Raw genomic sequence first — 27436 nt, 5'->3', positions numbered from 1 at the left:
TCATTCTCCAGGGACTGCACACCTGGCAGAGCTGCCTGGGCCACACCTGCCTGCCCAGTATAAGGGGGAATAGGAAATACTGTATCTTTTTGACCAAGCAGGCCTGGAATCCACACCCCACCCGACCAGCCCCATTCTCTCCCTCCCTTCTCCCCAGAGCACCATAGGCAGCCCACCCCCCCACATAACCGAGAGGGGCTGTCCTTCCAGGGGAGCAGGGACCAGTGTCAGGCCCGGTCATTCTGACACCCACCCACAGAAAGATCTCCTTCTTCACCCCTCTGGCAGCCCTGCTCCCCTAAATCCTCAACCTCAGAGGCCATGGGCAGTTTTAAAGAAGCATAAGGCTGGAGAGGCAGGGCCACAGAGCCACTGGGCTCCAGAACCCAGTCACTGGATCCAAATGCCAGCCTGCTCACAGACAGCTGCAAGGCCTCTCTGAGCCTCATTTTCCCAGACTGTGGCAGAACTGGTTTTGTTTTGAGCAGGTCAGGTGTGCAGAACACTTGGCCTGGTGTCAGGACCCTGAGAAAGACCCAGACAGCTGATGAGAAGGGGGGTGTCATGGCTTGTGCCTGCAATCCCAGCTACGGTGGAGGCAGAGGGGGGAGGATCACTTGCAACCAGGAGTTCGAGACAAGCCTAGGCAACATGGTGAGACTCTGTCTCTACAAAAAAAATTTAAAATAGGCCGGGCGCGGTGGCTCACGCCTGTAATCCCGGCACTTTGGGAGGCCGAGGCGGGCGGATCACGAAGTCAGGAGATTGAGACCATCCTGGCCAACATGGTGAAACCCCGTCTCTACTAAAAATACAAAAAATTAGCGGGGTGTGGTGGCACGCACCTATACTCCCAGCTACTCAGGAGGCTGAGGCAGGAGAATTGCTTGAACCCGGGAAGCAGAGGTTGCAGTGAGCTGAGATCGCACCACTGCACTCCAGCCTGGGCGACAGAGCGAGACTCTGTCTCAAAAAAAACAAGAAAAAAGAAAAAAAAAAGAAAGCTGATGAGGGCACAAGTCGGGGGTGGGGGCAAGGGAGCACAGTTCTAAGCCCCAGCTTGGCTCCCCGTGCAGAGCCCTGAGAATCTGGAGACTTTCAGCAGAAGGGAAGGCCGCACAGGTCTAGCAAGTTGGCAGGCTGCTGGGGGGTAGGGGTGGGCTGGGAAGGAGGTGGATGCCTGGCTGTGGCCTGCACCAGGCCCCTTCCCTGACTGACTGCACGACCTGGAGGCCCAAAACCTGTCCAGTCCAGACCTGCCCAGGAGGGGAACGAGGGGGGATGGGCAGCCCAGCCGGCCCGAAGGCAGAGGAGCCTAACGAGTGGGCGAAGGGGTGGTGTCTGGAGAGTTCTGGTGCAAGGGTCACTAAGCCTGTCCAGGCCCCATCCACCCCTGCCCAGGCGCCTCTGGCCCATCTGCCCCCTCCACCTCTAGCTGACCTGCCCCCTCTCGCTCACTGCGGCTATGGATTTTGAAAGCATGAGGCTAACTGATCAATTTCAGAGTCATTGTAAAAAATCTGGAGAAGATTTCACAAGAACACGATATGAAAGATATGACTTTTTAAAAGCTCAGAGATATCTCTGCAGCCTATTTTAAGCTCATTCCACCTTCTGGTCACACCCTACTCTCCCTGTCTCACTACTGGGGTGGTTGAATTTGGAGGCTGGGTGGGGTGTGCAGGAGGTCAGGTGTTCCATCTGAGGCGGAACAAGATGGGCCAACTCTAGTCTTGTGAAACAAAGCACATTGCCAGGTGGAGCTGGCTCCAGGAACCTAGGCACAGAGGGTTCCACACACGGTGGCATTGCTGACACCACAGCCGGCCGCACAGGTCCTGCCAGCCTCCAGGCTCAGCCCCACCTGTCCCTGTCTTCGGTGCTGGGTGGGGTCTATAATGGGTTGTTCCCCCAGGCTGGAATGCTCTGTTTGGAAGATCTCCTAAACATCCCCCACCCACAGGGCCCATCCACCCTCCCCATAAAGCCCTAGCCCTCACTATCTATATCTGATATCCACAGGCTTCTGTGCCGTCTTTTTGCCCTTTCACGGGGTCCCTAGAAGCCCCAGTAAATCCTCCTGTCACTGACGGCCTGGCTGGTTGTACCTACCTTGGTGGAACTCCAGGACCTGGGCCTCAGTCTTAGGGTTGCCACAGTGCACAGCCTCTTGGTCAGGGTGCTTTGGGTCGAAGGTGCCCTCCTGAGGGCAAAGTACCTTCCTGCCCAGCCTGAGAATGGAGTGGGGGCTGAATGTGAACCCTGGCCCACTCACTTCTCAGTTGAGAGACCTCAGGCAGTTCCCTTGTTTTTTGACTTTCAGCCTCAATTTCCTCTTCCCTAAAATTGGCCTTCCAGCTGCCCTGTGCCTACAGCCAGCTCACTCCCAGGTATCCTTTGAAAGCACCCTCCACCACCTCTTGCAGGCAGCCTTCCCCATTCTCCCCTCCCTTACAGGATTTAGCTACCCCTCCCACGTGCTCGGACAGCCCTTAGGCATAATCCCAAAACGCACCCAGGAATTACTCATTCATCCTGCTACCTCTCCCTTCAGACTGTCTTACTCCACCCTGCACCCTGAATGCAGGTACCTGGACCTGGCATGGACCAGGCAACGGGATTTGTGGACTAACCCATTTCCAACTTAGGAAAGGCACCAACCAGCTCGTGAATGAGAAGCACTAGACTGAGGCTCTCAGCGGCCATACTTCCCCTGGAAAACTGACCTTTCCTGAGCTCACATATTGCTCAGCACAGCATACCCAGCTAGTTTAATTACTTCCCCCTTTTACATAGGGAATAACTCAGATTTGGAGAGGGGTGTGGTCATTTAGCAGGTTGGGGCCAGAGCTGGGGGCCTGAACCCAGGTGTGTCCCTTTGACCAATGCCCTTATCTATAGGATTCCTTCCCCCACCCTGGGGCAGGGCCTGGGTCTAGGGAGGAGGCCAGAGGGAGAGATAGGAATTCAAATTGGTGGTGCTGGTGGTGGGGGAAGGCGAGGCCCTGGGAGTGGCCAGCACTCAGGGCTTGGGCAACAGGGTGCTCTGCAGAGCCACTGGGTGGGGGGAACAGCAGGGGCAGGCACAGACCTGCTGAGTCAGAGACGCCGCAGGGACTCCAGGGGGAGGTGTTTGGCAGATGGCTGTGGGCTGGGGCCTGGCAAAAGCACCACAGGGTGGTGGGTCAAGGAGTAGAATTGGGTGCTGAGGCCCTAGCCAGGACCAGGGGATGTAAGAAGAAGGAGGCCTTGGAGAGGGCAGGGGGCAACGTTTTCCAGAAGGAGGGAGTGGTCAGTCTCCACAAGGTCAGGCGAGATAAGCGCTACTGCACCCAGCCTCCCTCATGACTGTGACCAGAGGCTGTTGCCCCAGCTCAGGGGCTTCCTAGCATCTTGGCCATGAGGGATATGTGTAGTCCCCCCCACCCCCTGCCATCTGAGGCCCTGCTGGGCCCTGGTGATGGAGGAAGGCTCCCCAAAGAAAACTAGGAAGATAGAGTTTGCAAATTCCATGCCATTAGGCCTTGGTCCACTCCCACCCTCTTTTTATTATTATTATTATTATTTTATTATTTGTTTTTGTTTTTTTTTTTGAGGCGGAGTTTCGCTCTTGTTGCCCAGGCTGGAGTGCAATGGTGTGATCTCAGCTCACTGCAACCTCTGCCTCCCAGGTTCGAGAGATTCTCCCAGGTCAGCCTCCCAAGCAGCTGGGATTACAGGCGCCTGCCACCACGCCCGACTAATTTTTGTACTTCTGTAGAGACAGAGTTTCACCATGTTGGCCAGGCTGGTCTTGAACTCCTGACCTCGAGTGATCTGCCTGCCTCGGCCTCCTAAAGTGCTGGGATTACAGGCGTGAGCCACCACGCCAGGCCCTCTTTTTATTTTAGACACAGGGTTTCACTCTGTTGCCCAGGTTGGAGTACAGTGGTGCTATCATAGCTCACTTCAGCCTCAACCTCTCCAGGCTCAAGCAATCCTCCCACCTCAGCCTCCCAAGTAGCTGGGACTACAGGTGCCACCACCACGCCTGGCTAAATTTTTAAAAAGTTTTTTGTAGAAACAGGGTCTTGCTATGTTGCCTAGGCTGTTCTGGACCTCCTGACTCTGTCTCCCAAAGTGTTGGGATTACAGGTGTGAGTTCATTGCACACAGCCCATCCCTTTCACTACAGGAGGCAAGCCAGAGCCCCAAAGAGGTTCTTGGTGCCTCAAGAACCCTGTTCCTCAGCCCAGATTGAGGAGGGGATGTGTTTTCTCCACTCCTGCCCCACCTCCAAACTGCTAGAGAGGAACCTCAGCAGGGAAATGAAGCATTGCTTCACCTTGCCTCTACCTCTGGCCCTGGGGTACCCTCTCTGTCCACTTGACCCCCACTCCTCCAACCACTGAGGCTGTGCTGACCTTCTGCCTGCTCCATCCTGTAACTACCTCACATTCACACAACCCAATGAAGCAGATATGGCTCTGAGTTCCATTTCACAGGTATGAAAACTGAGGTCCGTAGAAGTCAGTTCTAGGGCATCTGGCCTAGTGGCACAGCCAGGACTTTTTTTTTTTTTTTTTTTTTTTTTTTGAGACCAGGTCTCGCTCTGTCACCACACGGGATTGTAGTGGCACGATCTCAGCGCACTGCAACCTCTGCCTCCCGGGTTCAAGTGATTCTTCTGCCTCAGCCTCCCGAGTAGCTGGGATTACAGGCACGCGCCACCGTGCCCGCCTCGGCCTCTGAAAGTGGTAGGATTATAGGCGTGAGCCGCTGAGCTTGGCATTTTTTTTTTTTTTTAATTTTTGGACTTTTTTTTTTGGAGACTGAGTCTCTGTCACCCAGGCTGGAGTGCAATGGTGCGATCTTGGCTCACCGCAACCTCTGCCTCCCAGTTTCAAGTGATTCTCTTGCCTCAGCCTCCCGAGTAGCTGGGATTACAGGCATGTGCCACCACGCCAGGCTAATTTTGTATATATATGTATTTTTTTTTTAGTAGAGATGGGGTTTCACCATATTGGTCAGGCTGGTCTCCAACTCCCGAACTCAGGTGATCCGCCCACCTCGGCCTCCTAAAGTGCTGGGATTACAGGCGTGAGCCACCGCGCCCGGCCGGATTTGGTTCCTGGTTCGACTGTCTCCCCATGAGTTTCACCGAGAAACAGCCCTGCTGGCCCTTGTCTCCACCTATCACAGAAGAACAACTGGGTCCCCTCCTTTACCCATCCTGGGGCCACTGTATCCTACACACAGACCCCAGAAAACAGACCCTGCCAGTCTAATGGTGGAGACAACTCTGAGATCAAATGGCACGTGGCAGATTGATCAGGAGCAGGAGACCCAGGACCTGGGAGAGACAGAGCACTGAATTCACAAACTACCCCAAGCAGAGGGCAAGCAAAGCTCCCTAAGAAAGTGGAGCCAGGCCAGACACGGTGGCTCACGTCTATAACCCCAACACTTTGGGAGGCCGAGGCCGGTGGATCATGAGGTCAAGAGTTCAGGACCAGCCTGGCCAAGATGGTGAAACCGTGTCTCTACTGAAAATACAAAAATTAGGCCGAGCACGGTGGCTCACGCCTGTAATCTCAGCACTTTGGGAGGCCAAGGCAGGCGGATCACGAGGTCAGGAGATTGAGACCATCCTGGCTAACACGGTGAAACCCCGTCTCTACTAAAAATACAAAAAATTAGCCGGGCATGGTGGGGGACACCTGTGGTCCCAGCTACTCGGGAGGCTGAGGCAGGAGAATGGCGTGAACCTGAGAGGTGGAGCTTGCAGTGAGCCGAGATTGCGCCACTGCACTCCAGCCTGGGTGACAGAGCAAGACTCCATCTCAAAAAAAAAAACAAAACAAACAAACAAAAAAATTAGCTTGGCATGGTGGTAGGTACCTGTAATCCAGCTACTGAGGAGGTTGAGGCAGAGAATCACTTGAACCCGGGAGGCAGAGGTTGCAGTGAGCCGAGATGGCACCACTGCACTCCAGCCTGGGCAACAGAGCGAGACTCTGTCTCAAAAAAAAAAAAAAAAAAATAGCTGGGCATAGTGGTGCACACCTGTAGTCCCAGCTGCTTCCAGCTGCTTGGGAGACTGAGGCAGGAGGATCCCTTGAGCCCATGAGTTTGAGGCTGCAGTGAGTTATGATTGCACCACTGCACTCCAGCCTGGATGACAGAGCGAGACCCTGTCTCTAAGAAACAGATAAAAATACAAATAAAAAAGAAAGAGCATGGCCAGGTGCGGTGGCTCAAGCCTGTAACCCCAGCGCTTTGGGAGGCAGAGGCTGGTGGATCATGAAGTCAGGAGTTTAAGACCAGTCTGGCCAAGATGGTGAAACCCTGTCTCTACTAAAAACACAAAAATGAGTCGGGTGTGGTGGTGGGCGCCTGTAATCTCAGCTACTCGGGAGGCTGAGGCAGAGAATTGTTTGAACCCAGGAGGCAGAGGTTGCAATGAGCCAAGATTGCGCCATTGCACTCCAGCCTGGGGGCGACAGAGTGAGAATCTGTCTCAAAAAAAAAGAAAAAGAGGCCAGGCGTGGTGGCTCAAGCCTGTAATCCCAGCACTTTGGAAGGCCGAGGCGGGCGGATCACAAGGTCAGGAGATCGAGACCATCCTGGCTAACACGGTGAAACCCCGTCTCTACTAAAAATACAAAAAATTAGCCAGGCGTGGTGGCGGGCGCCTGTAGTCCCAGCTACTCGGGAGGCTGAGGTAGGAGAATGGCGTAAACCCGGGAGGCGGAGCTGGCAGTGAGCCGAAATTGCGCCACTGCACTCCAGCCTGGGGGACAGAGTGAGACTCCAAAAAACAAGTGGCCGGGCGCGGTGGCTCACGCCTGTAATCCCAGCACTTTGGGAGGCCAAGGGGAGTTGATCCGGAGGTCAAGAGATTGAGACCATCCTGGCCAACCAATATGGTGAAACCCCGTCTCTACTAAAAATACACAAATTAGCTGGGCGTAGTGGTGCACACCTGTAGTCCCAGCTACTCAGGAGGCTGAGACAGGAGAATTACTTGAACTCAGGAGGCGGAGGTTGCTGTGAGCCAAGATGGTGCCACCGCACTCCAGCCTGGGTGACAAAGTGAGACTCTGTCTCAAAAAAAAAAAAAAAAAAAGAGCAGCCAGAGAAAACCACACTAGGAGTGACCTTAGAGCAGGCACTGAAGAACAGCAAGGCATGGCAGGCAGAGGGCATGGCAAGGGCACGGCCCCTTCCTTGGCTCCTCAGACCAGGGAAGTCAGTTCCCCTCTTATGACCAGACAAAGCAGCCTGCACCTTTTTGCCCAGCCCCAGCACCCTTGTGAGTATTCTGTCATCTTCTCCTTAGTCTGTGGGCTTCTGAGGCCAGGGAACACATCTGTGCTGTTCACTAGCCCAGTGCCCACCTCATCACTGCTGTCAGCATCTGTTGGTTGAATGACAGTTCCATGAGTGGCCTCCCTTGGACTCAAGGTGCCTGGCTCTGCTAGGGGTGAAGGAGTGGTGACTTGACAGGGAGGTGTGTGGTGAGGAGCGGGGCACCCATCACAGGCCTGGCCTTTGCTACAGGGAATATGCTTGCTGGGGATGCATTCTTCAGATGGTGTTCCTAAGAGGGTGAACTGAGCTCATGTCAGTCTGAGGGGCTGGAGTCTGAGGTTAGCTACGGACCTTGGGCAGGTGACTTAACCTCTCTAACCTTGGTTTTCTACTGGGTCTTGCCCTGTCATCATGGCTAGGCTGCAGTGATGCAATCTCAGCTCACTGCAGCCTTGACCTCCTGAGCTCAAGCTATTCTCCCACCTCACCCTCCTGAGTAGCACTCACCACCATGGGCCTGGCTTTTTTCTTTTTTGTATTTGTAGAGCCAGGGTTTCGCCATGTTGCCCAGGCTGGTCTGTAACTCCAGGGCTCAGCTGACCCACCCACCTCAGCCTTCCGAAGTGCTAGGATTACAGGCATGAGCCACCACCCCTGGCCTCATTCATTTGACTTTCATTTTCATTTTTATTATTATTTTTTTTAGACTCAGGGTCTCACTCAGTCTCCCAGGCTGGAGTGCAGTGGTGTGACCTTGGCTTACTGCAGCGTCAAATTCCTGGGCTCAAATGATCCTCCTGTCTTAGCTTCTGAGTAGCTGGGACTATAGGTGCATGCCACCATGCCCGGCTAATTTTTTTTTTTTTTTTTTGAGGCCGCGTCTGGCTGTTGCCCAGCTATGGTACAATGGCGCAAGTATAGCTCACTGCAACCTCGAATTCTTGGGCTCAAGCAATCCTCCCACCTCAGCCTCCCAAGTAGCTAGTACTATAGACGAGTGCCACCATGCCCGGCTAATTTTAAAAATTTTTTGTAGAGACGAGATGTCACTGTGTTGCCCAGGCTGGTATCAAACTCCTGGACTCAAGCAATCCTCCCGCCTTGGCTTCCCAGAGTGCTGGGATTATAGGCGCCAGCTACCATGAGTGGTCTCATTTGACTTTTTTTTTTTTTTGAGACAAAGTCTTGCTCTGTAGCCCAGGCTGGAGTGCAGTTGCATGATCTCACTTCACTGTTACCTCTGTCTCCCGGGTTCAAGCAATTCTCCTGCCTCGGCTTCCCAAATAGCTGGGATTACAGGCGTGCATTACCACACCCAGCTATTTTTTTTTTTTGTATTTTTAGTGGAGACAGGATTTCACATGTTGGCCAGGCTGGTCTCGAACTCCTGACCTCAGGTGATCCTCCTGCCTCAGTCTCCCAAAGTGCTGGGATTACAGGCGCGAACCACTGTGCCCGACTTCATTTGACTTTTTTTTTTTTTTGAGATGGAGTCTTGCTCTGTTGCCCAGGCTGGAGTGCAATGGCGCAATCTTGGCTCACTGCAACCTCTCCCTCCCGGGTTCAAGTGATTCTCCTGCCTCAGCTTCCCGAGTAGCTGGAATTACAGGTGCCTGCCACCACGTCTGGCTAATTTTTGTACTTTTAGTAGAGATGGGGTTTCACCATGCTGGCCAGGCTGGTCTCGAACTCCCAACCTCAGGTGATCTACCTGCCTTGGCCTCCTAAAGTGCTGGGATTACAGGCGTGAGCCACTGCACCTGGCCCCTCATTTGACTTTTAATTGAGAACCTACTTGGTGCCATGTATAAGCTGGATACAAGAGTGAACAAGACCAAGCCTTCCTGCCCTCATGCCAGCTGCTCAGCAGTATTTCAGGACTGTATCAGGGTGATTAGCCTGGGATCACAGGAGACTTCCTACAAGAGATGATGTCTGAACTGAGTTGTTCACCAGGCACAGGTGGGAGAAGGGAGAAGGCTGGCCTGGACAGGAGGAGCCCTGGTGTGAATGCCCAGAGATGGCAGGAGAAATCATGGCGTATATAAGGTGTCTTGAGCTTGGGATATGGGAAGGTGAGAAGTGATATTGTATGGGACATACTTTTTTTTTTTTTTTTGAGACGGAGTCTCGCTGTCACCCAGGCTGGAGTGCAGTGGCACGATCTCAGCTCACTGCAGGCTCCGCCTCCTGGGGTTCACACCATTCTCCTGCCTCAGCCTCCCGAGTAGCTGGGACTACAGGCGCCCGCCACCGCGCCCGGCTAATTTTTTGTATTTTTAGTAGAGACGGGGTTTCACCGTGTTAGCCAGGATGGTCTTGATCTCCTGACCTCGAGATCCGCCCGCCTCGGCCTCCCAAAGGGCTGGGATTACAGGCATGAGCCACCGCGCCCGGCCGGGACATACTTATACTAAAGCATTATTGGTTGTTTATCCGAAATTCAAATTTGGGCATACTGTTAAATGCTAAATCTAGCTGTCATAGTAAGAAGCTGAAATTTACTGTATGGGGGTATTTTGTATATTTGTTTTCTTTCTGTTTTTATTGAAAACAGATAATGGTAAAATAACAGACCCTTCCTACATGACACAACAATCATAGTCACTGTACCAGGGCTCACCAGAGCCTGAGTTCCGTGCTCTGCCTGCTCAACCACATGTCATTCAAGCCTCCCAAGGGGGTGGTGCCCTGATTCCCAAATGGATGAGGAAAGCAGATCATAGTGGTTAGATCTTGGACTAGACACACAGAGAATCCGGAGGGAGTGAGGACACAAAATGAACCCATTTCTGGCGGGTCTTCCCATCCCTGCTAATCTGTAGTTTTTATATTTCCATATTACCTTCCGCCCAGATCTAGCTTTACTGGGTTGCTGCCAGGGAGAACAAATTTTTGAAATCTGCTATTTTATTTCTATTAATTAATTAATTAATTACTTTAAGACGAGGTCTCGCTCTGTTGTCCAGCCTGGGCGCAGTGGCATGATCTCAACTCACTGCAACGTCTGCCTCCCTAGTTCAAGTGATTCTCCCACCTCAGACTCCCGAGTAGCTGGGATTATCCGTATGTGACACCATGCCTGGCTAATATTTTAGTAGAGACAGGGTTTCTTCATGATCACCAGGCTGGTCTCAAACTCCTGGCCTCAAGTGATCCACCTGCCTCGGCCTCCCAAAGTGCTGGGATTAGAGGTGTGAGCCACTGTGCCCAGCCTAAAAATATTTTTTAATAGCACCACACTGTAGGCTGGGTGCGGTGGCTCACACCTGTAATCCCAGCACTTAGGGAGGCTGAGGCGGGTGGATCACTTGAGGTCAGGAGTTCAAGACCAGCCTGGCCAACATGGTGAAACCCCGTCTCTACGAAACATACAAAAATTAGCCAGGCATGGTGGCAGATACCTGTAATCCAGCTACTTAGGAGGCCGAGGCAGGAGAATTGCTTGAACCCGGGAGGTGGAGGTTGCAGTGAGCAAAGATTGTGCCATTGCACTCTAGCCTGGGTGGCAGGAGCAAGACTCCATCTCAAAAAAAAAAAAAAAGCAAAGAAAAAAGAAAACAAAAAGCACCACACTGTAAATAAACTGAACAACCATGGTTAACGAAGTGTGAATAAATTACAGAAGCTCCATACTCTGGAACATTTGTCAGCTCTTAAAGAATGAATTATGATCCTTTTGTAGTTCATAAGCATGATGATTATGTGTTCACACACGTTCCCATGTAAGATGTGCCACCTTCAAATCTTTTTTTTTTTGAGAGGGAGTCTTGCTCCGTCACCCAGGCTGGAGTGCAGTGGCGCGATCTTGGCTCACTGCAAGCTTCGCCTCCCGGGTTCACGCCATTCTCCTGCCTCAGCCTCCTGAGTAGCTGGGACTGCAGGCACCCGCCACCACGCCTGGCTAATTTGTTTGTATTTTCAGTAGAGATGGGGTTTCACTGTGTTAGCCAGGATGGTCTCAATCTCCTGAACTCGTGATCCGCCCGCCTTGGCCTCCCAAAGTGCTGGGATTACAGGCGTGAGCCACGGTGCCCCGCCGCCACCTTCAAATCTTGTTACGACATAGGCACATTACCCGTCTGACATGAAAAAAAAAAAAAAGAAGGAATTATGGAAATGAACTAGAAAAATGTCTATGATTTCAAAATAGTAGGATCTTTTTTGTAAGGTGAGTAGATACATATTGATGTCAGAGAAGAGAGTTAAACTGTTAATGTTACTTCAGAAAGGACTGATTAGGGTGGAGGAGGAGGGAGAATTTAACTTTAAAAAATTGCTGGGCATGGGCTGGGCACGGTGGCCCACGCCTGTAATCCCAGCATTTTGGGAGGCCGAGGTGGGCAGATCACGAGGTCAATAGATCGAGACAACCCTGGCAACATGGTGAAACCCCATCTCTACTAAAACTACAAAAATTAGCTTGGTGTGGCGGTGCTCACTTGTAATCCCAGCTACTTGGGAGGCCGAGGCAGGAGAATCGCTTGAACCCGGGAGCTGGAGGTTGCAATGAACGGAGATCGCGCCTCTGCACTCCAGCCTAGGTGACAGCTCGAGACTCCACCTGCACAAAAAAAAAAAAAAAATTACCGAGCATGGTGTCTCATGCTTGTAATCCCAGCACTTTGGGAGGCTGAGGTGGGAGAATTGCTTGAGTCTGGGAGTTTGAGATCAGCCTGGGCAGCACAGTGAGACCCTGTCTGTACAGAAAATAAAAAATTAGCCGGGTGTGGTGGTGCATGCCTGTAGTCCCAGCTGGGAGAATCACTTGAGCCTAGGAAGTGGAGGCTGCAGTGGGCCATAATCACGCCACTATGCTCCAGCCTGGGCAACAGAGCTAGACTCTGTCTCAAAAATAAATAAAATAAAAATAAAATGTGCTTCAGCATCTCTAGAATTGTTCCGATTAGAAATGTTACTTTCATAAAATAAAAATAACACACACGCTAAAGTATGCATGTGTAGAAAAAAAATTCCCAACTTCCAGAGAGAACCTCCGTAAATATTTTTGATTTATTTTCTTCAGTTGCTTTTCCATATATCAATATTTTTGCATGCATTTAAAAAATACAAATTAAAAAAAAATTTTTTTTTGAGGCGGAATCTCGCTCTGTCACCCAGGCTGGAGTGCAGTGGCATGATCTTGGCTCACTGCAAGCTCCGCCTCCCAGGTTTTCACGCCATTCTCCTGCCTCAGCCTCCTGAGTAGCTGGGACTACAGGCATCTGCCACCAGGCCCGGCTAATTTTTTTTGTATAAAAAATACAATTTTTTTTTAAGACAGGGTCTAGCTCTGTTGACCAGGCTGGAGTGTGCAGTGGTGTGATTTTGGTTCACTGAAACTTCCACCTCCTGGGTTCAAGTGATCCTCCTGCCTCAGTCCCCCGAGTAGCTGGGACTACAGGGGCGTGCCACCATGCCTGGCTAATATTTTTGTGTGTATTTTTAGTAGAGATGGGGTTTCACCATGTTGGCCAGGCTGGTATCCAACTCCTGACCTCAAGTGATCCTCCTGCCTCAGTCTTCCAAAGTGCTGGGATTACAGGTGTGAGCCACTGCACCTGGCCTCTTCTTTTTTTTTTTTTTTTTAATTATTTTTGGCTGGGCGCAGTGGCTCACGCCTGTAATCCCAGCACTTTGGGAGGCCGAGGCGGGTAGATCATGAGGTCAAGAGGTCCAGACCAGCCTTGCCAAGACGGTGAAACCCCGTCTCTACTAAAAATACAAAAATTAGCTGGGTGTGGTGGTGGGCGCCTGTAATCCCAGCTACTCAGGAGGCTGAGGCAGAGAATTGCTTGAACCTGGGAGGCAGAGGTTGCAGCAAGCTGAGATGATGCCACTGCACTCCAGCCTGGATGACAGAGTGAGACTCTGACTCAAAAAATAAATAAATAAATAAAAATTTTATTTTTTAATTAAAAATTTACTTATGTATTATTATTATTATTGGAGACGGAGTTTCACTCTTGTCACCCAGGCTGGAGTGCAATGGCAGGATCTCAGCTCACTGCAACCTCCGCCTCTGGAGCTCAAGCAATTCTCCTGCCTCAGCCTCCCAAGTAGCTGGGATTACAGGCATACGCCACCATGCCTGGTTAATTTTGTATTTTTAGTAGAGACGGGGTTTTACCATGTTGGCCAGGCTGGTCTCAAACTTCTGACCTTGGGTGATCCACCCGCCTCGGCCTCCCAAAGTGCTGGGATAACAGGAGTGAGCCACCGTGCCCATCCTATTAATTTAATTAATTAATTTATTTATTTATTTTCTGAGACCGAGTCTCACTCTGTCGCCCAGACTGGAGTGCAGTGGTGTGATCTGGGCTCACTGCAACCTCCGCCTCCTGAGTTCAAGCGATTCTCTGCCTCAGCCTCCCGAATAGCTGGGATTACAGGTGCCCGTCACCATGCCTGGCTAATTTTTGTATTTTTAGTAGAGACGGGGTTTCACCATCTTGGCCAGGCTGGTGTTGAACTCCTCACCTCGTGATCCACCTGCCTGGGCCTCCCAAAGTGCTGGGATTATAGGCGTGAGCCACCGCGCCTGGCCTATTTATTTTTTTAAAATGGAGTCCCACTCTGTCGCCCAGGCTGGAGTGCAGTGGCACCACCTCGGCTCACTGCAACCTCCGCCTCCCAGGTTCAAGCAACTCTCGTGCTGCGCCTCAGCCTGCTGAGTGGCTGGGACTACAGGCATGTGACACCATGCCTGGCTAATTTTTTTTTTGAGACGGAGTTTCACTTTCGTTGCCCAGGCTGGAGTGCAATGGTGCGATCTCAGCTCACCGCAATCTCCGCCTCCCGGGTTCAAGCAAGTCTCCTACCTCAGCCTCCCGAGTAGCTGGGATTACAGGCATGAGCAATCACGCCCAGCTAACTTTTCATATTTTTAGTAGGGACGGGGTTTCTCCATAATGGTCAGGCTGGTCTCGAACTCCCGACCTCAGGTGATCCGCCCGCCTCAGCCTCCCAAAGTGTTGGGATTACAGGCATGAGCCACTACTCCTGGCCTAATCCACATTCCATTATGTGGACTATTTAACCCCATTGTGAGAAATTTGTATGTGCTTTTTTCTTTTATTTTTTCTTTTCTTTTTTTTTTGATACGGAGTCTTGCTCGGTTGCCCAGGCTGGAGTGCAATGGCAGGATCTCAGCTCACTGCAACCTCCGCCTCTGGAGTTCAAGCAATTCTCCTGCTCAGCCTCCCAAGTAGCTGGTATTACAGGCATACACCACCATGCCCAGCTAATTTTGTATTTTTAGTAGAGACGGGGTTTTACCATGTTGGCCAGGCTGGTCTCAAACTCCTGACCTCAGGTGATCCTCCCGCCTCAGCCTCCCAAAGTGCTGGGATTACAGGCGTGAGCCACCGCCTGTATATGCTTTCTTTCATTATTATACATGACACTTAAAAAATATTATCATATATTAGCTATCTCTTTTGTTGTTTTTTGAGACTGAGTCTCCCTCTGTTGCCCAGGCTGGAGTGTCATGGCATGATCTCAGCTCACTGCAACCTCAGCCTCCCAGATTCAAGCAATTCTCATGTCTCAGCCTCCCGAGTAATTGGGACTACAGGCATGCACCGCGATACCCGGCTGATTTTTGTATTTTTAGTAGAGACGGGGTTTCACCATGTTGGCCAGGGTGGTCTCAAAGTCCTGACCTCAGGCGATCTGCCGGCCTTGGCCTCCCAAAGTGTTGGGATTACAGGCATGAGCCAGCCACATTAGTTTTCAAATGCAGATGAAACAAGGGACCGTTGAATGCCTGTTGTCTCAGGTGTGCTCCTAGGCATGGGTTCCAAACTTACAGGTACAAACTTACTTATGGGTAGAGAGACAGATAATAAGTACGTGGTCTGCAAACGTGGCTAATTTCCCCAGAACAGAATCCTGGGATACTGGTCTGAGAGGGTATAATTATTTTAAAATATTTTTGGGGCCAGGTGCGTTGGCTTATGCCTGTAATCCCAGCACTTTGGAAGGCAGGAGGATCACTTGATCCCAGGAGTTTGAGGCTACACTCCAGCCTGGGCAACAGAGTGAGACTCCGAGTCTCAAAAAAACAAAAAAACAAAAGAACCCCCAAAAAACAACTTTTGGCTCATACGGCCAAACTCATGTCCAGGAATTTTGAGGTGATTTATGTGCTTCCAAAAGTATATGAGAGTGATTACCTATCAGACCTTGTGTTTGAAGGTTATCACTTGAAACTGATTTTTAATTTGTTTAGGAGAAAACCCAGCTTCTTATAGTTTTATTTATTTAGTTATTTTTTTGAGACGGAGTCTCGCTGTCGCCCAGGTTGGAGTGCAGTGGCACGATCTCGGCTCACTGCAGGCTCCGCCCCCCGGGGTTCACGCCATTCTCCTGCCTCAGCCTCCCGAGTAGCTGGGACTACAAGCGCCCGCCACCTCGCCTGGCTAATTTTTTGTATTTTTAGTACAGACGGGGTGTCACCGTGTTAGCCAGGATGGTCTCGATCTCCTGACCTCGTGATCCGCCCGCCTTGGCCTCCCAAAGTGCTGGGATTACAGGCGTGAGCCACCGCGCCCGGCCTATAGTTTTAATTTATATGTCTTGGGTTAGTAGAATGGTTGACTTTTTTTTTCAGTCGTTCCTTCAAATAGTGAGTCCTCTGCTAGGCTCTATTTGTGGAATATTCTTGTTCTTCTTCAGGGATGTTTGATAGCTCTTTTTTTTCCCACAGATGTTTGATATTTCCTTTTTCATCTATTGTGTTCTTACCATTTCTAGGATGTTTCTAGGCTTTCTATTCTATTTCTTGTTCTGTACCACACTGAAATGCCTGCGGTAGCTTTACAATTTGTTTTGATATCTGTTAGGGCAAGTCTACCCTCATGCCTGCTTTTGTTCCCAAGGGGGGAAAACCATAGCTGTTTTCGGCTATTTATTTTTCCAGGTGAACTTAGAATTTTGTGAAGTCTAAGAAATGTTGTTAGGATGACATTAAACCTATACATCGATTAGGAAAGAAAGGTTGCATCATCAGCTTGGCGAAGGGTTATTGAAACTGGTTTTTGATCTTGACTGGAGCTGGGGCACAACTTCCCTGTAAGGCAGGCCTGGGCTCCTCTTGGACTTGGGCGACCTCGATAGTGGTGTGTTCCTTTGTTTGGTGTTCAAAGTAGAGAGAGGTCCATTAACTAGCTCCCTAGAGAAGCAGTGGCGGCTCAGGCCAGCCCAGCCCCTGGGAAGGCTATCTGCATGGCGGCCGGGAGCCCGGGTCCTGGTGGGCCGGCTCGGGCAGGCGCTTGACCCCTGGGGCCTGCGAGGGGCTGCGGCCACCGGAAGGGGCTGGCTGAGCGCAGCGTGCTGGGTCCTCCGCGCCCTCGGAGCAGGTAGGGTTCGCGGGGGTGCGCCCGCGGGGGCCCGAGGGGCGCTGGGGTCAGGGGAGGGGCGCCCCTTCTCTTTTGCACCCAACCAGCCCGGGCTTCCCCAGGAGCCCAGACCCCCGAGCTTGCAGTCACTGCTGGCTGCGCCTTTGAGCCTCGGGCAACCGCAGGGAGCGTCGAGCAGGGGTCGCAAAGGGGTCGGGGAGGGGGCGCGTAGGCCGAATAGAGGTCCCTAATTCGGGGCTCCTAGGGGTCAGGGTAGGGCTAAAAGGGGGTAAGTCCACCAGAGTTTGAGGGGGTGGGCGTCAGCCTGTCGGGGGGGCCAGGGTCCCCGTCCCGGGGGCGGGTATGCGGTCCGGATATTTCAGGGGCGAGGTCGCGGTCCTGCCCTGGCGCTTGAGGTCGGAGTCCGGTTAGATGTCCGGGGTCTGGGTCCCCGGCTCCTCCTGCGCACCCCTCCCCCACGGCGCCGGACCCCGGCAGCCCGCCCCGCCTAGTGCTGGGACCGCTGGCCGGCCCGGCCCCGCCCCCGCAGGCCCCGCCCCTGTTCACAGACCACGCCCCCAGCTGCCCCCTGTCCCCGCCCCGCCGCTCGCCCATTCAGATGTGGGTCAGGGGTGAGCGGGCGGCGCCGACGTCACAAGCTTCCAAGATGGCGCTGGGCGGGCGGCTGTGAGCGGCGCTCGGGGCGCGCTAGGCGGGGAGCCGAGCCGGGCTGGCGGCAGGCGGACGGGGCGGGCGCGTGCGGCGCGAGCCGGGCGCTGAGGACAAGGGCCGCTGGTAGGGCCGGCCGGCCGGCGGGCGGAGCGCCGCCGCCGACGCACACGAGGTGAGGGGCGGCCTTGGGGGGCGGGGGGCGCGGGGCGCGGGGCGCGGGCGGGGGCGGGGGCCGCGGGCTGGGCGCGTCCCCGGGGAGAGGGGCGTGGACGCGCGCGCGCCCGGGCGACGTGGGGCTGCGCGCGTGGGGGACGCGCTAGCGTCTGGCGGGCCTGGGCTGGGGCGCACGCGGGACCCCTGGCAGGCCCGGGCTTTGTGGGCCAGATGCCCGGAGGGGCGCGGGCGGTGGGGCACCCGGGGCACAAAGCCCACCGGGCCGCGCCAGGCCCAGGCGGCGCGGGTCTGCGGAGCGGGGGTCGGCGGGCGAGCGGGCGCCGGCTCTTTGTGCCTTTTCATTAGCAATCTAATCCGAACAGCGTCGGGCGAGCTGCGCTGCCTGACAGGCGGGAGGGCTCCCATTATGCAAACGGTCCTGCGCCCGCGGCCGCCCCCTCGCTAGAGGATTTTGCGATTTCCAGGACTGCGGTCCTGCACCGTCTGCGGTCTCCTCTCCTCTTGCCTCCTCCCCGCGGGAAGACTGGCCACGGCAGGGACAGGGGCGGGCCTGGAGGGGCCGCTCCCAGAGGGCCGGGCTCTGCGGCTGGTGGGCTCGCTGCCCTGCCCCCAGACCTCTCCTGTAGGCAGCCGCTTGGCAGGAAGAGAGATGGGCTTGGGGGAGGGGGTCGGCTTTCAGGGGGAAGGGACCGGCTGGCTGAGGGAGGGGGCTGAGGGGCCCCAGCTTGTCACTCTCTGTTTATCTTCCAAGATGGTTCATATTCACACAGGCCTGGGTGTGTGCGTGGTGGGGGGGAATGCCTCTCCCTGGGGGGCAGTGACTTGCTGAGAGGAGGGAATGAGGCCAGATAATGCTCCCAACGGCCCCACCCAGAACTGCCTGGGACTGCCTGTGTAAGGGAGCCCAGTGCTGAGCCGGATGGGTTGGAGCGGTGTTAAAGTTGTTTATCCATGTCTTCTCCTGTCCCCCGCACCCCTAGTCTTTTCTAGTAGGAGTTGCCAAGCACATCTGGAAAGCTGTGTTCCCCGACCCCCCACTCCCCCAACAGCAGGAGGGGTGTAACCCAGGGAAGCCACCCCTCTGACATATGTGCTGGGGGGAGGGGCAGAGCCTTGCCCATAGGAATCCTGTGGCGGTGGGTTGTTGACTGATGTGGGATTGGTGTGTCTCTTGTGCTGTCGGAGAGCTGGCAGGTAGTGGAGGGGCCTTGGGAGCTCCTAGGCTGAACTTGGGGCTGTCCTCCAAGGATCCAGGATGGAGGGATGGAGCTGGGTCACTCAAAGCTAAGGCCTTTCTGGGTCTAGCATTTATTGCTTCCTGGCTTCTGGCTTGGCTTCTTTTCCTCCGTTCTCATCTGCCAGTGTCTGGACTCCCTGGGCCTTCAGGCAGACATTTTCAGGAGCACAGGCCATGTGGTTGGTCTGGAGCCCTGTGTCAAGGAGAGTGTGCATGCTTGGTGGAGCCGGGTTGCTGGAGTAGTGTGAAAAAAAGAGGATGAGCTGGCCTCTGGAGACAAAGCTGTGTGGCAAGACTGCTGGTTTAGTGGGCTCTGAACACCGAGAACAGGGCTGGGAGTCTGATACTTGGGGGCTGAACTGAGTCCTGTGGCCCAGGATTGTTGCCTGGAAGTGAACGTTCCGTCTTGTGCCATTGAGACTGTGAAGATCTCTAGGTCCCACAGGACGAGCAGTAGACTTGGAAGGCTGGGAAGAGGCTCCCCAGCTGCCTGCCTTGGGAGGTGAGAGCTCTCAGGTGGGTCGGCAGGCCAGTGTCGGGCTGGGAGGGGGGAGGGAGGTTGTAGTAGAGTGCCTGTGGCCCAGCTTCTCTGGTCAATTGGCTCTGAGTGCTGCTGCGTGCCCAGCAACCTCTCCCTGCGGTGTTTTTCTGCCAGTTGTTGGAACCTGTAGATTAGTCACTGAGTTTTTACGACCGATTCCTGAAAAGAAAAATCTCCCTCTGGTTGCTGCCTCTGTGTAGAGGAAGAAGCAGCCCGAGGGAGTCAGGCCTTTAATTAAGGCAAAACCGAAATGATTGTCGAAGTTGCTGGAAGGAGAAGAGAAGGCGCAGGTGGGGCAGGGGTGATGAGTCCTGTTGTGCTGCATGATACCTGCTCTGGGGACAGGTAGGCACGATCCCATCCTCGATCCTTGGTCTTGGCCAGCAGCCCAGCCTTCTCCACAAGCTGCAGTCGCGGATTAATCCTCACGTAGTGTTTTCTTTCCGTAGATCAGATTTCTCATTTTGTTAATAAGCGCAGCCTCCCATCCACTTGAAGTCAGCTGTTGTGGACGAGGAGCAACAGGGTTTTGCATTATTGAGCTGATAGCCTGCCGCCTTCCTCAAGTCCTTATTGTTTGCGGGGTCAGATCTGAGGGGTGGGGAAGTGCCATTTAATCAGCAGCCAGCCCCTGGAGAAGAGCTGGCGGGGCAGTTCTGGAGAGTGAGAGCCGTGAGGAAGGAATAAAGTTCAGTTTACCCAGGGGACTTGTGGTTCCAACCTTATTGCTTGGTCTGTTGGCCTGGAGCAGTCAGCCCCACCCCATACCTTGTCCTGCCCGCTGCCCCCAGTACCTGATCCCTGGGAGAGTGGGGCACTTCTTCTGGGCTGCTCTTGCTGGCCTGGGAGGCAGCTTTCACCGCGGGAAGAAAGAACACATTGGGTTCCTCCCTTCTTGTCTCCTCCGAGCCTGGCCTAGGACGGACCCCTGTGGGGCAGTGAGAGGGGAACTGGACTTGGTCGCAAAGTCTGTAGTGCATTGCTGGCTCTGCCATTTACTCCCGTCATGACCTTGAGCAGTGATTGACTCTCCTGCCTCGTTTCTACAATGGGAACAGAACTGGAGTTTACATTCATGTATCGCTGTTTTCTGGAGCTCAGCCTAGGGAAGGCAGACACTCAACAAATGATTATAAGATGGGGTGATAAGGGCTGGCATCTAGCGGAGCGCAGAGGGCATAGCGGTGGTGTGGGAGGAGCCGGCCGTGGGCTGGCTGAGAACCCTGGATGCCATGTGGGTTGGGGTTGGCCTGGAGGGGAGGGGTTTTAACCAGGAAGTGACTGCTACTGGGTTTTAAAAGGCAGTGGTAGGGTAGAGGGTGGCAGTGGAGACAGCTGGAGAGCACTGAGGACGCGGACCCACGGGTACTGTGTGAGCTGTGAAGCCCGCTTGGGAGACCCCACTGCCAGCCAGGCATGTATGCGGCTCTTTTTCAAGCTTTTTATTCATTCCGCCACATTTTCTGAGCACAAAGTCAGTGCCTGGCCCCCTTGGTTTAGACCAAGTCGTGTTGGCCCCTGCTTTCTGGTGCTCACAGACTTGCCTGGGCGGGGTGATAGAGGCGCTTGCAGTTCAGCACGCGGCCCGGTCTCCTCTGGAGGAGGGAAGGAGCTGCTTTTGGAAGTTAAGTAGCTTGCTGGGGGCTGGAGGGTAAATGCCTTTGACTCCACCGCCTGTGGAGGCCCATATAGTGTGGTGTCTGGAGAGATCTGAGATCGCACGAGGGAGGAGTGGGGCTGAAAGCCCCCTCCCTCAGAGAGGTCCTGGCTCCCATTTAGGGGCTTCTGAACCAGCCCTTCCAGTTTGACTCTGCCTGGCACCGCCAGGGTTCGCTTCCTGCTGGGAGGGGCCTTGCCCTAAGGGTTAGGGACCTGGGCTGGGGGAGGGCTCTGAGGAGGGGCTGGGCCCCGAGGGACTGAGGGACTGCAGGCTTGCTTGCCTTGAGCCCAGTTTTAGCTGGGAGTGGCAAAGCGAGAAAAGCTGGTGGGGATGGGAGCTCTGTGTGGGCCCCCAGTGAGCTTGATAAGGGAGGAAAGGCTGGGAGCTGGTTCCAGCCCGCCAAAGTTCAGGAGGGAAGGGCCAGACTGCCTGAGAGGGGTGTGGCGGGACTGAGTGGGGAGAGGGACTCCAAGAAACTGCTTGGGACCCTCGGGAAGGTGGCCAGGCTTTGGGGAGCCCCTCCTTCTAACTATTCAATTTTTTTTATGGTAATGTTAGTGGGTGGAGAGTGGGAGTGCAGCCTCGGTGTTAGAACAGGGGGACTTGGGGGTCCTTCTAATGGTGAGAGGGAACAGGGATGGGTCAGCTAGGTGCCTCTTACCTAGAGGCACCTGTTTTTTGTGAGGTGGGCAGCGCATCGTAGGATCTTAGGTGCATGTTTTCTGTTTAAGGGTGATCACACATGGGGTGTGGTGAGGAGGGAGTATGTGGAGTCCCCAGCCTTCCTGTGGCAGTTCCCAGTGTGACTAAAAGAAGGCAGGGATTGGGTTTGGTTAGGTGGGTGCTTCCAGGTGAGAGTTGGCCTGCTGTGGAAATGGAAGAGCTCCTGGCTCTGGCAGGGGTGTGGCTGCTGTACAGACTTGTCCCCTGCCGTCCTGGGCTGTTGCCCTGCGGCTTGGGCTTCGGCTTCGGCTTCATTCCACCGGGTGGGTGGGTTCTCTGACAAGTGTGGGAAGGGGCCGCTCCCGTTACCACACTGAGGCCTGAGCCCCTTTGAGGGGGAGGATCTGTTGCATGGCCTTTGCAGCCCTCACCCCTGCTGCGGGTCGGGCGGTGAGGCCGCAGCACTCGGAAGACGGTAAACTGTTGGTGAGCTCTCATTCACAAAGTAAGTGAGAAGGGAGAGTGGGGACTGGGACTTCGGTGGCCTGTCCTTGTGTGGACACAGTGGGGCTTTTCTGGGTGATGAGTGCAGGCCGCACATTCACCCAGCACACGTTGCCCATGCTGCCTGGCAGAGGCCTGCCTGCTGGTGCTCTGGTTCTCACCTTGAGCTATACCTTATACCTGTCTCTGGGGTGGGCCCAAGGCACTAGCTCTTCCTGAAGCTTTTGAAGTGAACCTGATGTGCAGCCAAGTTTGAGAACCGCTTTTCTAGCAGGTGATGCATCTTTGTTGATAATAGAATCCACAGGCGGAGGGATGAGTAGCCCGCGCTTTTACCTGCGGTTCTCACTAACTGCTTTACTCCGAGGGCCTGGTGGGGTCAGCGGTTACCCAGTGAATGAGTTGGCAGAATCAGTCATGCCTGTTCCTGGGTAGTTACTGGGCACAGAGGGTGAACAGCAGGAGGAACCTAGCCCATGTGCACTGTTGGCTTCTCCTGGGAGGTCCTCTGGAGAGCTGCCTATAGCCCTCAGCTGTAGGCGGGTCCTACTGACCCTGTAGCACGGGCTTTTGGAGTCTGCCTGGCCTGGTTTCCTGGCTGCATTCTTGGGCTCTTGTCGGCCTGTATGTAGTCTGGCGGGACCTCACATAGTGCAGTTTGGGTTGAGCGGAGGTGGCCAGTAATGGGGGCCCCTGGGACTCCTGGGACCTCTGTCTTCTTCTCCCTGGAAGAGAAGGGATTTGTCCCTGAGGTTGGTTTCTTGGGCTGTGTTATCTGGGCAAGGTATATGAGGCCATTAATAGGGGCAGAGAAGGAAGAGTGGGAGGGGACTGAAGGGGGACGGGAGGCAGAGCTTCAGGTAGGGCCTGGCTGGGCCTGGCCCCCTTTGCTGGAACAGAACAATAGGTTGTTCTGGGGTTTTGTTTGTATTTGAGGGAGAGAGGCTATAAGACGGCTCCTGCCAGCTAGGAGCAGCCTATCATGTGGGGGGACGGGTAGGCCCCTGGGTGTGGTTTTGGTCAGCATCCTGGGTAGGAAATCTTGCCTTTTAGAGCTGGGACAGCAACCTGGCCAGGGGCAGTAGAGGAGATGGGAAAAGGGGCTCAGAAGGAAGGGGGTGGTGCACATCTTGGTAGCTGGGTCCAGGTGGTCCTGTCCTGAGTGAGTGATCTGGGGGTGGATTCCTGCCCTAGGTCTTGTGCCCCTTCACCCCAGCCCTCTCCGGGACCCCATGGCCCTTCCCCTTTATGGAAGCAGCTGCTATTATAGTTTCTGTCTGGCTTGTACCAGGGTACTTGGCTTAGAAGATGGGAGGAGGATGGTCCCCACGGAGTTCTGACAGAAGGCTGGGAAGGTAGTGGCGAAGAGGGTAAGCACTCATCCTGGGCTCGTTCCTGGGCTCAGCCTGGCAGTGGGCATTCTATGCCCGGTTCAGTTGTCAGAACACACCGGTGTGGTCCTCATCATTTTGTCAGTCCTCGTTGTACAAGTGGCTCAGAGAAGTTAGAGTCATACATCTAAGAAGTGAGTGGCGAAGCTCCAGGTGAAGTGTGTGAAAGCCTCGGACCCATTTGTGAGTGAGGACTCCTTACTCTGCGCAGTGCTTGGGCTGGAGGGCAGCTGAGATGTTCATTTTGAGTGGGGTAGTGGGATGGCTGCTCTGGACAAAGCCAGGGAGTCTGGCTCCCAGAGTGGGAAGGTGGTCCCCTGCAGGTCCCCCATTCCTCCCCAAGGACCAGGGGCCAGAGAGCATTGTCTGGGTCGTCCTCATCCTTCCAGTCACACGCAGCTCCTTACTGTCTGGTATGTGGGAATCTTCTGCCCCACGGCAGCCTGTGCCTTTGCCGAACACCTCCAGGAGAGCCATGTGGGGGATGGTCTGGATGTTGCAGGGACCAGAGCTGAGCTCTTGAGATTCTCTGAGTGTGGACAAACGAGGTGCTCAGACACGGCCCTTGGTGGTGTGGGGACACAGGCGGGATAGCTCCTCTCGGTGACTCTTGGTAGATTGTCTTCTGGTAGATGGGCTGGGGGTGCGGGTTGTGGTGCTTCAAGGTGGTTGTCCTCTGACTGTGAACCAGAGCCCAGGGACCAGGCGTCAGCCCCGTGCTGGCCGAAGGGAGAGGGTTGTTGCCAAAGTCCCACATTCCAGGCATGTGTTGATGCTGATAAGGCAGCCTAGGGCTGGCCTAGCCACTTTGGGCAGGAGGGGACTTTGACTTCATGCCCCCAGCAGGCAGCATGCACATCTTGCTTCCTGGTAGCACCCCTCCCCCACCGACCCCCTCTGCTTCCAGGTGCAGGGCCCCCGCCGGGTCCTGGTCACACAGCCTGCAGAGGCAGTGCCGCTTTCAGCAGCGTTGCTGGCTCTTAGTAGCAGGCCTCTGGAGGCCTACTGATGGATTCTGCCAGCCCTGCCTCTTAGAGTGTTCGAGGATGCCATTGGAAATGGCACTTCCTTTTATTTGCTGAAATTTGTTACTCTTAGGTTTGGCAGTGGGCTCCTTGTCCAAGAGTTCAGCTTTTGGGGAACTGTAGTTTTGTGGAAAGATGACTCCTGCTTCCTCCGTGGGCCAGTCTCTTAACCTCTCCAGGCCTCATTCTCCTTGCCTGTAAATGAGTTGTTAGAAATATTTGAGACAGTGCTTGTCAGCTATTCTCAAAGTTGTTTGCAGACCCTGAGGGTCCCCGATACCTTTTTCAGTATATTTAGAAGTTACAAGGTCAGATGCGGTGGCCCACGCCTGTAATCCCAGCACTTTAGGAGGCCAAGGCGGGCGGATCACCTGAGGTTGGGAGTTCCAGATCAGCCTGGCCAACATGGTGAAACCCCGCCTCTCCTAAAAATACAAAAATTAGCTGGGTGTGGTGGCGCACGCCTGTAGTCCCAGCTACTCAGGAGGCTGAGGCAGGAGAATGGCTTGAACCTGGGAGGCGGAGGTTGCAGTGAGCCAAGATTTTGCCACTGCACTCCAGCCTGGGTGACAGAGCGAGACTCCATCTAAAAAAAAAAAAAAAATCACTGGCCTCTGCCGTGGGTGGACAGTTGCACTGCCAGAGTTGTGTTCCCCACTGTTAGCCAGCACTGGGGGCTGAGACCCACCAGTTCTACACATGTCCAGGGGAGGCAGTACAGATGACTGAGTATTAAATCTAGACCTTTAATTACACATATTTTTACTTTTCTGTGTGATGAAATAGGAAGGATGCATGAGGCTTTTTTTTTGAGATGGAGTCTCGCTGTTGCCTAGGCTGGAGTGCAGTGGCGCAATCTCAGTTCACTGCAACCTCCACCTCCTGGGTTCAAGTCATTCTCGTGCCTCAGCCTCCCGAGTAGCTGGGATTACAGGCACCCGCCACCACGCCTGGTTAATTTTTTCTTTTTTTTTTTTTTTGAGACGGAGTCTTGCCCTGTCACCCAGGCTGGAGCGCAGTGGTGCGATCTCGCTCACTGCAACCTCCGCCTCCTGGGTTCAAGCGATTCTCCTACCCCAGCCTCCCGAGTAGCTGGGATTACAGGCGCCTGCCACCACGCCTGGTTAATTTTTTTTTTTTTTTTTTTTTTTTTTGAGATGGAGTCTTGCCCTGTTGCCCAGGCTGGAGTGCAGTGGTGCGATCTCGCTCACTGCAACCTCTGCCTCCCGGGTTCAAGCGATTCTCCTGCCTCAGCCTCCCAAGTAGCTGGGATTACAGGCATGTGCCTCCATGCCCAGCTAATTTTTGCATTTTTAGTAGAGATGGGGTTTCACCATGTTGGTCAGGCTGGTCTCGAACTTCTGACCTCGTGATCCGCCCGCCTCGGCCTCCCGAAGTGCTGGGATTACAGGCATTAGCCACCGCGCCTGGTGTAATTTTTTCTAGTTTTAATAAAGTCTGGGTTTCGCCATGTTGGCCAGGCTGGTCTTGAACTCCTGACCTCAGGTGATCCACCCGCCCCGGCCTCCCAAAGTGCTGGGATTACAGGTATTAGCCGCCATGCCCGGCATGAGGCTTTACAATTTTTTTTTTTTTTTTAATTTTTTTTGGCGATGTGGTCTCCCTCAGTTGCCTAGGCTGGAGTGCAGTGATGATGTAATCACGGCTCAGTGCAGCCTCACCTTCTGGGCTCAAATGATCCTCCTGCATAAGCCTCCTGAGTAGTTAGGACCACAGTCATGCGCCACCACACCCAGCTATTTTTTTTTTTTTTTTTTTTTCCAGAGATGGGATCTTCCTGGTCTTGAACTCCTAGGCTCAGGCAGTCCTCCTACCACGACCTCCTAAAGTGTTGGGATTACAGGTGTTGAGCCACTGTGCCCAGCCTACATAGCAACTTTGTTTTTTTGTTTTTTTGTTTTTTGTTTTTTTTTTTGAGATCAAGTCTCTGTTGCCCAGGCTGGAGTACAGTGGCACGATCTTGGGTCACTGCAACCTCTGCTTCCCGGGTTCAAGCAATTCTATTGCCTCAGCCTCCCAAGTAGCTGAGATTATAGGCACGTGCTACCACACCCGGCTAATTTTTGTATTTTTAGTAGAGACTGGGTATCTCCATGTTGGTCAGGCTGGTCTCAAACTCCTGACCTTGTGATCGCCCACCTCAGCCTCCCAAAGTGCTGGGATTACAGATGTGAGCCACCGTACCTGGCCTACATAGCAACTTTTATTTATGTTTTTCCTTGAAACGGAGTCTTGCTCTGTTGCTAGTCTGGAGTGCAGTTGCGCAATTCTCCTGCTTCAGCCTCCTGAGTAGCTGGGATTACAGGCGCTTGCCACCACACCTGGCTAATTTTTGTATTTTTAGTAGAGACGGGATTTCACCACGTTAGCGAGACTGGTCTTGGACTCCTGACCTCAAGTGATCCACCTGCCTCAGCCTCCCAAAGTGCTGGGATTGCAGGCGTGAGCCACCGCGCCTGGCCCATAGCAACTTTTAAGAAACTCATTTGTCGAGCTTTAGTGTAATATCGATGAAGAATAGACAGTTTTCTGAAAAAGTTATTAAAATACTCCTTCCTTCTTTCTGTGTAAGGCCAAATTTCTTTAAAGACTTTAATCAAAACCACATATCCTAACAGACTGAATGCAGGAGATATGAGAATCCAGCTTCTTCTATTAGGCTAGACATTAAAGAGATTTATAAAAGTGTAAAGCAACGCTATCCTTCTTTTTTTCTTTTCTTTTTTTTTTTTTTTTGTTTTGAGACAGTCTCCGCTCTGTCGCCAGGCTAGAGTGCAGTGGTGCGATCTCTGCTCACTGCAACCCCCACCTCCCGGGTTCAAGTGATTCGCCTGCCTCAGCCTTCCGGCTAGCTGGGACTACAGGTGTGCGCCACCACACCTAGCTAAGTTTTGTATGTATATATATATTTTTT

At 53.7% G+C, this 27436-nt stretch overlaps 1 protein-coding gene and 1 pseudogene across 1 annotated transcript in view; both read left to right on the top strand.

Annotated features, from left to right (window-relative positions):
* The first annotated feature begins 10966 nt into the window (after positions 1–10966).
* Positions 10967–11076, top strand: LOC115932027 (uncharacterized; annotated as a pseudogene).
* Positions 11077–17273: 6197 nt separating this feature from the next.
* HIC2 (HIC ZBTB transcriptional repressor 2) overlaps positions 17274–27436 on the top strand; it is a 34442-nt gene continuing 24279 nt past the window's right edge. Inside the window, exon 1 of the mRNA XM_055375059.2 lies at positions 17274–17478. The gene's annotated coding sequence lies outside the window, so the exon portion shown is untranslated. The remainder of the gene's footprint in view (positions 17479–27436) is intronic.

This window comes from Gorilla gorilla, chromosome 23, assembly GCF_029281585.2.
Source record: "Gorilla gorilla gorilla isolate KB3781 chromosome 23, NHGRI_mGorGor1-v2.1_pri, whole genome shotgun sequence".
NCBI classification, from domain to species: Eukaryota; Metazoa; Chordata; class Mammalia; order Primates; family Hominidae; genus Gorilla; species Gorilla gorilla.
Note: the sequence above shows the minus strand (reverse complement) of the source record. Positions and strands in the feature narration are given on the sequence as shown.